The sequence below is a fragment of the Dicentrarchus labrax genome, unplaced genomic scaffold (assembly GCF_905237075.1).
Source record: "Dicentrarchus labrax unplaced genomic scaffold, dlabrax2021, whole genome shotgun sequence".
NCBI classification, from domain to species: Eukaryota; Metazoa; Chordata; class Actinopteri; family Moronidae; genus Dicentrarchus; species Dicentrarchus labrax.
The window spans coordinates 18395983-18410215 of NW_026136720.1; the positions used below are offsets into that span (position 1 = coordinate 18395983).

General features: G+C 44.5%; 1 protein-coding gene across 4 annotated transcripts in view; it reads right to left on the bottom strand.

Annotated features, from left to right (window-relative positions):
- plxnb2b (plexin b2b) overlaps window positions 1-13981 on the bottom strand; it is a 128517-nt gene extending 114536 nt beyond the window's left edge. For all 4 annotated transcript variants that reach the window (XM_051381422.1, XM_051381423.1, XM_051381420.1 and 1 more), the window contains exon 1: window positions 13206-13981. The gene's annotated coding sequence lies outside the window, so the exon portion shown is untranslated. The remainder of the gene's footprint in view (window positions 1-13205) is intronic.
- Window positions 13982-14233: the final 252 nt, after the last annotated feature.

Consider the following 14233-nt stretch of genomic DNA (forward strand, 5'->3'; position numbering starts at 1 on the left):
CAAAAGCGCATATGACAGTATGGTTAATAAGCAGAAAACACTTTAGCTATCAGGAAGAGCCAGCAGTATGAACAGACAAAGATCTAGCTAATGGCCCTAGCCATATCATTTACCGTAAAGCCCATAGCCAGACGCAGGATCACACACTGGCTCCGAAGACAGGGAAGAAGGGACACTTTCATTACTCAGGAGATAACATCCTAAGAATACTTTTTAGAGGATGAATCTTTGCTTTCAACCCCCACTGTAAGGAAACAACTAGTGCATCAATTATGATTACGGGAAATGAAAACTCAGGGTTATTTAATTCTCTTTTTCCACTCAGTGTTTGGATTTAACTACCAAACAAAGCTTGTGAGCAAAGTGACTAACGGATGGAGGCACAGGCACTTAACCCCAACAGCACAGGCCTTTTATTGTGTTTCAGTTTTTGCCACAAAAAAAACAACGTAGAAATGTGACTCTCATTTCAATTATAAATCTGTGGAACAAAAAAGTGATTTAAAATACTGGTGGGAAACCATTTGGCTGTGAGTGGTGCTTGATCTTGACAATCAGTCACAGATTCAAGTGGACTGTGCTCCGCTGGCCAACCCATCACACACTGACCATTGCAATCACCAGAAACAACAAGCCTTTACATCTGTGACTGTGTCTCAGTCCCATTAAAAACCCATCACACCCACTCCCGCCACGCTACGCTTACTGCGCACAAAACCCATTGCTATAATTGGCTCTACTGCACCCTTTACCCAACGCCGGACGGGCCAACCGGCAAATGCAAACAACTCTGCGGTAACTGGAAGAGAACCAAACCCTGGTCATGTCTCTGTGACAATCAAGCATGACAAATTATTTCCAAACAAGGGGAAGAAGTGAAAACAAGAGGACTGCTTCAGTCAGACAAGAGAGAAATAAGGGATGAAATAGAAAAGAGATGAGGTGAAACAAAACATCGTTCATTGTCTGCTATGGAAGACTAAGGGTGATGATAGTGTGACTGTAGGCTGATGGCACACCTCCAGATGACAACACACACTCCATCACCCCCACAAAAACAGACAAAAAGGTGCGGTTGTGAAGGAGATCTGTTGTTTCACAGCGACCGCAGTGAGGGCCACAACCATGTCATTACCCCAGGCGGCAAAGAAGAGGAACCCCAGAGCCTGGTATTTCGAGGACTTGCAGGAGAGCCGAGAGTGTTTGTGTGTATTTGACAATGAGAGAAAGATAAACAGAAGGCACGGAAAAGAGTTAGACTGTGAATATGTATGAAAGTGTGACTGAATGAAGTGAGTGTGTGGGGAGGTGACTGTGTGCCATCAAGGCTCAGTTCTAGTTTGAGCAAGCGCTGTGGAGATGTTTGTCATACCAGAATGAGGAGCGTGTCTGGACTATGATGAGACTGAGAGAAAATGCTAGCTGGCCCCTAGGGCTCTCTGAATGAAAACACACTGCCCTCTCTCTTCCACAGAACACACTCAATGACTGACTCGCAAACCCATGATTTGCGCTTAAGGCCACTCATTAATACAAAAAAGAAAAAGAAAATCGCAAATGAGAGCGGAGGGGCAGGAAGGGAAGTTATTTATGGAAAAGAAAGTGTGATTTATAAGCAAAAAGTAGCTAATTATCACCAGCAAGAGACAATAGAAACACACAATCAGTCATAATTGTTTCTTGGTGTGACATGACTGCAGATAAAGGAAAACTATAATTGATATTCTGAACTGACTTTTGTTAATTAAAGCGCTGATTATTCTGCTAAACAGACTTCGACAACCAGAGGCGCAGCACTGCCCTTTAGAAAAGGCACTTGCACAGCGTTAAACTGAATTCCTTTGAGGCCTATGTTGTTGGCAGCGCGGCGTGGTCCGGGGATCAGGACGTTCAATGATATGTAAACAAACACAAAAATGGGAGAGAGGTTTGCATACGAGACAATCCCCAAACCAAGCACTTTTATTTGTTTTCTCCAATAAATGTCAAGCTTTATTAATTGATTGAGCCTGAGAGGGATGGAGACCGGGAATGGAGAGAGCCAGTGGAAGCTATGAAGCAGCGTGTGGACTATTGCGATTTCATCCCTCTCTGCTCTCGGGGGAAACTGATGCCAAAACCTTATACCAACATATAAAAACCCTAAACTCTGGCAAACTCTGTATAGCAAGAAAAATAAGCCTTAAAAAAAAAGATCTAAATCCTCATGTAGGAAATGTTTACAGAGAAATGTGCCCTAAAATTACTACAGCACAACTATGGACTGAAGGGTTTGTGGATTAGAAAGGTTGGACAATGAACAAAAGGGGACCTTGGCTTACTGAGAGCCAGGTCTGGGCATATAGGGAAGGCAGTTCAGGACAGCACACTAAATGGAAGTGACAGTCAGCAGATACGCGCCAGTCCCCTCCACCAGCAATCGTTCCTGCCGTCTCCTCCTTTGGCGGGGTCCGGAAAAGAAAAGGAAAATAAAAAAAGAACCTCTCCATCTACAGATTACATGCAATGCAACCTTACATAGTGGGAGAGAGGAAGGGAAGGTGAGGGTGGAGTGGGGGGGGGTGAATAGACAGGGAGTGCTGCCAGGGCCTACTTTTAGATAGCGTGGTTATCAGCAAGAAAAGGAGAGAGAGAAACAAAGAGGAAGTTTACTGCCGTTGTTTTATCTGGAAGGGCATTAAACTGAGAGGCACACAGGGGACGAGACAGCGAGAGTAAAGAGAAAGACCATTCAGAGAAAATGGAGAAACTGTCCAAAGTCACACAACCTTCAGAAGTGTCCCGTCGCTCTAACTCACAGTCACACACATACACAGCCCTTGGCTGAAAGTCATCCCTGGTTCATGGTCGCTGGCTTTGATAGGAGTTCGGGCCCTGGAACGAGTTACTAACGACCCAGAAAGCGGCTTGTCGGGCTGTTGGTGCAGCTTGATATGCAGCGAGAGAGGCTGTCACTGGGATGGAAACGAATGTGGCCTTTGATAAAACACTCAAAGAGGGATAAAAACAGCACTGGAAGTAGGCAGCCCATTAGGCTGAGATAGAAAGTAGGGGAAATACAGAGGGCCAGACGATTGGACCAGACTGGAGGTAAATCCGTGCCCCTGTGGGTTGTCCTTGACCCCGTCAGACGGGGCTGAGGCTTGCGGTGAGAAAGAGTGTTGGGCACACTACCCCCCAGGTGTTGGATGGAAAGGGATGAGAGGCATGTCGATGAGGGGAACCCAGCGCCGTCACTGAAGCACAGCACCCAGGCAGCCTGCCGGAGCTCACTAATCAGAGAACTTAGCCGCTGACCTCTCCACAGGCTCTATACCTTTTAATGAGATCCATGCCTTTGATTCGTCTAGCCGCCTGGAGGGAGAGAGATCATGCATAAGCTCAAAAAACCCACACAGGCAGATACACACAGCAACTTTGCCAACTGTAGATGGACAGTTTCACATCCACATGCGCTGCTGTGGACACAATGACACGAGAGATGTACACAGTTGAAATAATGAACACTGGCCAAGGGCTCTCATGCGTGTACACACATGCACAGGGGAAGTGGATACACAACGATGGACTACAGCAAGCACTGACTGAGAACTAAGTAAGGCCAACTAATCAGCACACACAAGGACACACAGAACCACACAGACATAAGCTTGAGCCCAGCTCAAGGACACAACACCCACCTCGTTAAGAGAAGGCCGAGGGAGGTGCAGGTGAGATTGGATCCAGACATGCTTGCTCACAGATAGAAATGAATTATTGATCAGCCAACAGATTGTGTTATGAGGAATTCATGGATCCACACATGGGCTGTCCAGCTCCCTTAGGCTGAAAAACAGACTGTGTGCGGACTCACTGTTCATGTATACGTTTGTGTGTGCATGGGTGCTGGAGGAGTCTAAGGGAAGCAGGTTGCACTGGTCAAAGTCCGAATTATTTTCAGTGGGCGGAGTAGGCAGTGTGAGCTCGCACTTAGACAAGACAGAGCAAACAGTGAATCGATCAAGCTGGCTGGGGTGATGCATACAGAAGGAAGGCTTCACCCTTGCTGCACTGAGAGAGCTTTAACTGCTCGCACACTGAGTGGCTTTTTCATTGGCACTCAGGCAACGGCACAATCCTTAGCTCTTAATACCACCAATGGAAAGAGAGGAAATGGGATTTTTATTTGTCTGAGCTCCTCGGGTGGCCTGCTGCTGCTAATAATGCACTGAAATACAGGACCTCGCTTAGCTCGTTACCAACATCAACATCAGCCAACGAGAGGTGCATGCCATTAGACAAAGGTGGGCCTGTATTCTCTCATGAGGCCGTGTCACCTAAAAGCCTACTTTAACCCAGAAATATTTCAACACTTCCTCAATCGTGATGTACAGCATGAGGAACTGGACAGCGTGACAGATTTTTTTTTTTTGCACAGCATCAGTTTTTCCGAGGTTTAACCTAGTTCTTCAAAAATAAAAATAATCAGTCCACAGCCATGTCATGCTGCTATTCCTTTTTCTGAACTTTATATAGTAAGGACTTACTTTACTGAGAAGATAAACAGTCAGAGCTTTACGGTCATATGCTGTGGAACCACAATACAAATATCAATATTTTATGGGCACTATGACTAGGATGGTAAGGTCAGGCTTAACAAAAGATCCTGTGCATCACAACTACCACAACAACCTACTACAGAGCTGTAATACCAAGCCACTTTAATCTGGACAAATCAGATTTCCCATTCAGACACATTCAATATGGAATTACACCACATTTAATCATCTCGCTGATCTTTAGTAATTAGGATTAGTTTTTTATATTGTATGTGCAGAGCAGATGTGTGGTTATAGCACACTGCTCAGAGGGGACAATATTTTGTTTTCAAGTCAGAAGGTGACGAGACTCGTAAGAACCCAGTGTGAACGAGATGTGACTTCATTTTTTCCGTAACCCAAAAGGCGACCAACTCCATATGACAAATTAAACAACAGACACTGTGGAATGTGTGATGACATCCTGACGGCAGACTAAAACAGGGAAGGGAAGTGAAACAGAATAGAACCTGGGTAAAAATAAAATCACTGGCTAAGGGAGGAGGAGGAGGAGGAGGAGGAGGAGGAGGAAGAGGCGGCGGAGGACTACTGACATGTCAGTAGAGGTGCAGTGTAGATCTCAACAGAGAGGACTAAAGAGAGATCTTAATAGAGGTCTGGAGTGGTGGATAAATGGCTACTCTGGCCTGGTCATGCCACCAGTCGGCACCAGTCCACCAATAAACAAACAACAGCACACAGACATGGCGTCAACACCCCACTTTGCTTCAATCTGTTACTGGAATGCAGCACACTTTTCCTCCATATCCAATTGAAAGAGGATGAAAGTAGAAGGGGAAAATGTCTCCTGGTGAGAATTGTGATTTGGAGATCCAATTTGGCAGCATTTTTTCTGTAAACATTGTAACTGCAGCTTGTTTTCAGAGAATGCACTAGCAAGCAGCATTAGGCTGTTCGCTGTGTGGGGAGCAAAGAGACAAGGTCTTGGTAATAAGGTTCTCCAACCCCAGCAGCAGATCTACTCTGGCTAATGACTGTAATTAAAGAGCCCAGCTTCACAGAGGGATCAATGACGTAGGATCAGCCCAGACAGGACGTAGAATAGACGTAGCTACAGCAGAAGGAAGCGACCACAGGGCTGAGTTTAAAAACTTACAGGCCGAACAAATGGGAGGCTGAGTGGTAGGCTAGCATGTGTTATGAGGGCCTGTAAATATTTAGGCATTCTTACAGGGGCATGTGGCTGCGACTCTGATGTCATTTCTCCTAGGCCTATTATTTGCTTTAGTTAGAGGCTAAAAGCCCAGTGTGTAAACACAGATCTGTGAAAAGGGGAATACTGGGAAGCAGATTGTCACAGGACAAAAATAAACCACGCAAGAAGCGCAAGTTATCTGCATGACCATCACATGTCTGACCAACTGTACAGGGAAGAGAAGGGAGAGGGCAGAAAAATGCAGATACCATGTCTACGTGATTTGCAGACACCAGCATAAAATATCATAACGACTTCTTTTTTCTGCTGAAAAAGTTAAGAGAGGAAACCAAAACTGGGCAGCTTTGAGGCTGCCCAGATGAGTCAGTGAGGAATAATGCATGTCATCACGACTGCGTGAATAGGAGAGTGAGGCTGGGGGGCAAGCGCAGACACCCAAGACATAGAGCTATGATGACACCTCCACAGATCTGCATTTCAGAAGACAGCTCTGAGCCCCAGGCAGATTTGAGGCACCAGGATTAATATCCACGTAGACTACAGACACACTGAGTAAGAAAGACAAAGAATAAAAGTTGGGGGAAAAAAGCTTCAACAAAAAAAAAGTTATGGAGCACTAGAGAATGAATAAAGAGAGGCTGATAAGGGGAAAGAGAAAGTATGTTAAGAGATGGACACATTAACATAAACAGGAAGTTATAAACACTAGGACAGTGGGTACTTCCATGCTGCTCCAGCACAAGGGTCACGGTTGGCTGATCAGGCATAGTTAACATTCCTGTAGATCACAACCAAGCCAGAGTTTTGCACACTTCTACCTCTGCCTTTAGCCCACCAGAATGCCCCAACTCAACAAGGTTAATGCCAAGGTAAAAGGCCTGACTCATACTAATGCCCTAAATGAGCTTGCTCTCCAAAACGTAATGCAAAACAATGTGACAAAGCTTACCTCCAGTCTGTATTATTTTCACTGTTTTATTACACATTTGCCATTTATGCCTACTGCTGCTGTTTTATTGCAGATTTGATTTGTTTTTGTGCTTATTTTTTTACACATCTTTGTCCTTACTGAATCCTTCTGCTGCTGCACTGATTTTCCCATGGGGACCAATACAAAACCTCAACTTATCTTAAAAAACATTACTGTTACCTTAGAAAATCCCACCTCATACATTAGCAATCACAACTTTTAGCGCCCAGTGGTCACTGCAAAATGTCAGTCTCTAAGGTTGAGGCAGTATCTTTGGCGGTATTATTACCGCTGCCGAGACTACTGCCACAGTAAAATGGTCTGTCAGTTTACAGATGAGAAGCAACAGAGCCAGTGGCATTCAACGAGATTCTCAGTAACTTTAACAACTGCTGTATGAACAGATTTTAATAGGTCCCTCTTGGATCATAGGATACTGAAAGGCCACGACTCCCACCTCATTTAACAGAGACATGGACATGATACTATTACTGACAAAAATGATTTCATTTTCATAATATCATTTCTTAATGATCTGTAATAAAGGCAGTCAGCCTTTCCTATATACTGTATTATCTCCGCTTGATCATAAAGATTGGGAATTTAGGCCTGGACAGCGTAGAAGAGGTATAGAAGAGGTAACGACAAACCGCCTGTGTTTGTGTAATGTACAGAAGAATGAGAAACATTTAAGTAATTAGCAGAAAGTATTAGATTTTATTTTGCCTAATGACAAACAGCAATTGAGTAATAAAAATAATCCTTCAAGCTTCACACTAACAAGCACAGGTATATGTGAAGAACATCTCATCTTTCCATCTCAAAAACTTGCCTGACATATAATACTGATTGAAACAGACAACCAAGAGACAGACACCCAACCTCCAGCAGTGCTGCCATCCCCATGTCCACTTCCAGCTGCCAGCAAATTTCAGCAGATGCCAGAGATAATAAGGGCAGCATATGTTTCCTCAACATCTAATGTGGCTATTTTAAAGCACATTCTGCCTAAAGATTTTATGTTACTGTTTTTAAACATTATTACATGTAGTTATGTTTGTTTCAATTTCAATGGTCAAATTCAAGTGCACACACCGTTATGTTTTCATTAGAATTCAAGATTTCATTCCACTTAAAATTGTAAGTCAAGGACACTCATATGGCAGGAAGAATTTTCATGTTTTAAATACACCGATCAGCCATAACATTATGACCACTGACGGGTGAAGTGAATAACACTGATTATCTGGTTATCATGGCACCTGTCAGTGGGCAGGTGAACATTTTGTCCTCAAGTTGATGTGTTAGAAGCAGGAAAAATGGGCAGGGTGAGGATTTGAGCAACTTTGACGTGGGCCAAACTGTGATGGCTAGACGACTGGGTCAGAGCATCTCCAAAACTGCAGCTCTTGTGGGGTTTTCCCGGTCTGTAGTGGTCAGTACCTATCAAAAGTGGACCAAGAACCACACGGGCCAGCCATCGCTCCCCACGTGCATCAATTAGCCCTGGCCGCCCAACAGACGAGCTGCTGGAGCTCACATTGCTGAAAAAGTTAATGCTGGTTCCGATAGAAAGGTGTCAGAACACACAGTGCATGACATTTTGTTTTGTGTATGGGGCTGCTTAACACACACCAGGGTGCCCAGGTGGTCAAAAATGTTATGGCTGATCGATGTAAGTCAAAATGTATAAATGCAGTATACAAATAAGCAGCTACTGCTTGCAATATAGAAATTCCAGTGGTAAACATTTCGATTTGAATATTTTCCCCAATTCATGCCAACCAATGGAGCATGTCTGGTTGAGATATAATGAAGCATATGTGTACTTTTTTTAAGCACCATTCATTTATATGTTTGTTCTGAGTCTCTGTAAGTGAGTTACTTTCTAGATCCATGAGGATCATTCATCTCTTTCATAAAGTTACACTTGCACAGACCATCTATGTCTTCCTCTGTTTGCCACATTATCTTCTCCCTTTGCTCTCTCAGGTTGGTATGACCTTCATCTCCAGCTGCCGCCAGTGCGCTGACCCTTCATGCATCTGTCACCCACCAGTCCTGGCTGGGGATCACATTTAGTACTTCATAATTAATCGCCCAGTGTGCATGCAAAAAATAAAAGAAGAAGAGAGCCAATTCTTGACGGCAACTACCACATTAACATGGACCAGCTGGACGTCATATTAGCTGTAAAGCAGAGGTGATAATTAAAAATGATCTTGGCAGGACTAAATTGGTCAGTTTGAGGATTAACTGGGAAATGACTCATGGATAAAAATATATTGCACCCTCTGGTGCCTTAGTTAGGATTAAATGGCACTCAACATGGAACAACTCTCATAACAGAAAGCGGAAATGCATTACAGGTGGAATAAGTGGCTCTACACAGTTTCCATTATTTCTCAGCTACTGTAAGCGCAAGTCCATTTCAAATCCAAATCTCTCTGAGAAAGACATATCAGCAAGCTGCCAAATCCTTTGCAGGCACCCTCAATTTGCACAGAAGTGAAGCGTCGACTCATCTTAGATATGTCGAAGTCTGGGAGATCTGTGAGTTGTCTTTTCATCATAAAGCAAGGGAGCTGGACTAAACATCGCCCGTCACATTACACTGATTGAAGCAGGCACGACCAACTTCCCTCTGAAGTGTTTAAATGGATAGCATTTTGATAGTAATACGTGCCAGACTCAATTACCAAAGCAAAAAATAAATTAGCTTCCTGGTCTCTTTTCTCCTGCCAATACAAGCCTTGAGAAGAAAGCATCTGATCAAGATTTCCCAGGACAGGAATCAAGGTGACCCCCGCACTCTCATCGTTGCTGATAAGCTCGCAGATACCCGCTTCTGTGGTGTCAGGCTAAAATGCATGGTTGGGTGTGAACTTTTGCCAGTGGCCTGAGTAGGTTAGCTTGTTGACATGCCTCCAGTGAGCAGCTAGCATCACAAGCCTGTGCAATAGTATGTGTCTGTGTCAGCCTGTCAGTTCAGCTGCCATGGGGAAGTGGGTGAAGGTAGGGAGACTGAGGCAGATGTCTGTATTGTGTATCCATCACTGCCGTTCAATCCTCAGATATACAACCTCAAGGCTGCTGACAGCCAACACCACCCAGAAATGCCTTTTGAACAGCAATGAAGATAATGTCTTCCTCTGGGCTAGCTTTTTTCAAATGGCCGCCTACCGCTCTAAACCTCATATCACATCATGTCAACCATCTCCCTCTCTGCTCTATTGTTTTTTGGTTTTTTTTAAACATCAGGATGTCTCAGTTCTGGTGTAGAACATCCTGCCCACAACCTCTCAACAGGGCAATTAAGGCAGCTCCCTCTCCATGTGAATCATTTATCTCTTTCAGGAGCCTGTTTACAATATTCATTATGTTCCTCTTACTCAAGCTCCAAGCACTGGGAGTGAAGGGAAAAGTTACAGTGGTTAAAAGGTAGGTGTAGGGGCAGAAGAAAAGCAATGTGGGCAGCAGCGGGAAAAATCGGCATGAGTTGTCAGCAGCGTGGAGATGGAAGTAAGCCACGGCGGGTTGAGTGCATGGTGTGGACATGAGATGAAAGACAGTGTGGGTTGAGAAAGTGTCAAGGTTGTTTTAGAGGTAAAAGTACACCCTGCTGAGCTAAACTTGACCATAATATCTGGGCCTGAAGTGCTTGGCTTGGAAGCCTGCAGACAGACCAGGTTAAACTCTGGATTGCAGGGAACTTAACGCTGCCCGAGGTGGTCGGGGGATTCAAAGCAGCGCCAGGCTGCTATCTTCTGCCACAGAGCGCATCCTCATACCCTGCTGCTGGGGGAGTAAGCATGAGAATTAGCAGGATCACACTTCGTAGGTCTGTCATATATCAGCTTTGTTATCTCTGATCTCAAGCACATTGAACAGGGAGGTGTTGAGTGGCATGGGTTTAGTGTGTGAAGTACAAACAACGCCACATTGGAGCAAGAGGGTGGGGTAAAGAAAGGAATGCTGCTGAGGGGGATAGTTTAAGACAAGGCCATGAAGTCCAAGGGCAAGGGTGGCAGATGTAAAAACCTGGTGGAGATAAGATCAGAAATCCAGCTCTGCGTGACGTCCCTTCATCATAGGATAATCCTCAGACATGAAAAGACTAGCCTATCTTCCATCTGAAGGAAATTGCTATTCCCCAGATTTTTCAGCAGTCTATTACCAAGCAGACACGCCCTTCACGCATCTGCCCACACACCCCTGAAGTCTATGTGTACTTTAGATAAGCCAGGGGAACAAGGTAATGCATATGGGTCTTTCTCAGGTGCGCCACACGTATGTTAGTCCATTCTACAGATGGGAAATATTGGTCAAACGGTCAGCTTTTTAAAGTGAAAGTAGGTCAAACAGATATTTCAATATGATAATGATATAGATTACACCATGTCTTTAGTAGGGACAAGACAAAAGGAGTATTAACTAGAGGATTAACTTGTAATTTAAAATGGGCCACTTGCAATGAACAAATGGTATATACGATTTTCATGCATCTGTTTTATTTTTTTTGTGTGCTGTTTTTCTGTTTGTAGGTTGCAGACACGAGGCATGGGATTGCTTGTTGCTTACGAGGATTATGGTTTTATTTTCAAAATGAAAATGACAGAAGTCAGTAATCCAGTGCAAAGGAAACAAAAGAGACCGAGGATGGGTTCAAATTCGTTTGACCTCAAAAATATTGCTACCCTCTCTGAAATGCAGTGCGTGCTTTCAGGAGACGACATGGTTTAAACTATCTGAGAAAACTGTAACACTGAAAAGGACAGGATGAACTTTAGCTCACCCAAAACATGTAGGAGCTTAACAGCTGAGTGCTCACTACCTCCGTTTCTCAGTTGGTCAGAGGCTATTTTACTGGATCCAAAAATACTGTGAGTGACTCTCACCACAAAGTTTCATTTCCAGAGCCAGCGGCCTGTAACCAAATAAAAAGGAGGGACTCGTGGAAATGCCTGCTTTGTTTGTTATTTTATCTGTTTCCCTTGTATTACAGGGTATGAGCTTGCATTTGACTTTCGGGATTGTTTTGCAGAATCCTGAAACACTAACATGACCTGAATGAGAAATGTCTCCTATTCACTTGCCCTGAAAAGAGCATCTATGATGAAGAAGTGTGGTACGCTTGTCTTTTCCACCCTTGCGGGAAGCAGGAGAAAACATTTATCACCACTCTCCTCTGCGCAGATAAGGTGTCTCTATTTATTCAGAGTGGAAGAGATAAACCCTGAATGAAGCACTGTGGGACAGAGAGAGAGAGAGAGAGAGAGAGAGAGAGAGAGAGAGAGAGAGAGAGAGAGAGAGAGAGAGAAAGAGAACGAGAGAGAGAGATGTTGAAAAAAAGGGAAAAGACAAGGAAACAGCTTGGTTTTCAATTGCTTGTGTGTGTCCATGTGAGCAGATGGCATCTATTGGAAAACCATCCCTTCTCAGTCAGGAGACTGGAGCACTGACCCTCGGCTCTAACCCCCTTCCAGCCACCACCACTACCACCGGCAACCGCCTTTCCTGCCTCCACGTGCCCCCTGCTTGCACTAATCCATTCCCACTATGAGACTGCTTGTATAATGCCATTTAATAGGAATAATCCCCAGGAGATGGAGCATCCTGTGTCCAGTAGGTCTGTGCACAAGGGGCGTAAGATGGCAGGGGCTGCAATAAAAGGACAATTTAGAAAGAAAACAAGGAAGTACAGTGGTTTAGTTGAGGGCCGCGCAAGGGACTGAGAGACACAGGGATTCAACGGGGACATGAATAGTGCTTCTGTCTCCTTGTTCTCCACAAGGAAGACAAGAAAGAGAGGAGGGGAAAAAAAGGAAAAAGAAAAAACAAACAAGAGCCAATTCTCCCTACTTCTGTCCTCTCAGCTGCTGATGTACAGCCATACTGTCCAGAGGTGAGAAACACAGTTCACATGCCCATTTCTCTCTGAAATTGCCTGTGTGTGGGGACAGAGGCTCCTTGTGAGGTGACTGGGCAGATGCTGTGTTCCTGAGATGAAATGCATGGGTTTACGGAAGAGCATGTCTACAGAGGCTTTTTTCCCCCTTTCTTTTCTTTCTCCAAACACACAGCTGTTGAGTTTAACAGTGGAACAACTTTGCACCCAGGCATGAACCGTTTCACTGACACGTTTCATAATTCCTGGACAATAACACCGCTGTAGATATTATTTCTTTCTTTAAAGAAAGCAACACAGCCTTCCCAAAGCGTTTCATGATTATTATAATGCTGGGGCTGCAGAAATGCAATACTCTGGAACAGCACTATTAAGAAAAAAAAACGATAGCCTAAATAAGACAGTAACATATAAAAAGCAGTTATTAGAGGATGGGTACGGTGTCGCGTAAAAGGCTATCAAAACTTGGTGCTCATGTGTACCAACGGTTTGAAATGGACAATATGGTTAAACACTGATGCAAATAGTCCCAACCCTACTTTGACGGGATACACCAGCTTCCCTGGAACTCACCTTGGAGGAAAAAAAGGGAGCGAAGAGAGTAGTTGCACAAACGCCAACAGTCCAGCTTTTTTGGAGAACTCCCCTCCGGTGAAATACTAAAAATAAAAAAAGAAATAAGTCCGCAAGCAAGTTCACATTTTACTCTCCTCACACGTCCTGTGAGAGGTTTCAGAAAGGCACTATTCCGTAGGAAAACACGGGGCTACTTGGTTGACCGATTTGACAATTCCTGTTGAAAGGCGACCGGTGGCAACTCCTCAACAAAAGAGTCTCTGGTTACAATAATCAGGGACTTTTCTCCACGCCCAGGTGCCGAGTCACATGGTAAATTCCAGGTGTGTGTGTGTGTGTGTGTGTGTGTGTCTCCAAGAGCCGTTGGCAGTGAACACACCTGTGGGATCCGCTCACGCGTTCGCCTTGCCTGTCATTGCGTTTGAAAACCGGGATGTGTGTAAGGAGGGAGAGAGAAGCGCGCACTGGAGCAGAACCGACGCGACCGGAATTATTGCCTCCCACTCCACGCTCACCGCCTGCTGACTGAAAGCTACTGTCTCTCTGCGTCTGTGTGTGTGAAGTCAATAAACGGCACCGTAGTAGAAGAGAGAGAGAGGAAGAAAACGAAACAAGTTGTGTCGTCTGTTCGCCGACGCACCGAAATATTTCCGCGGGCGGTGCGAGCGCGGTGTGGGAGCGGTGTGGGAGCAGCAGCGAGCCCCGCTCTGTGGTTTCCAAAGTGTGGTCCGGAACCAACAGGGGTCTATGAGGGTGGTTCCAGGTCATTCCAGTCTAAAGTGAGGAATATTCTTAAGGAATATCCATAAGGGAATGTTCAGAAGTAGCCTAAAGGTTTATAGTGTCGCTAACGTGCCCGCCCCCATCAGACTAAACACGTTACATAATTCTGTCAAGTCACACCATAATAAAAAAAATGTTTTTTTTTAAAGAAAAATTCCTATGTTTGTTAACTTGTCGATGTGTGACAAGTTCAACTTTGGGCTAAAGGGCCAGTTCACTGAAATAACATTTTACAACTCATT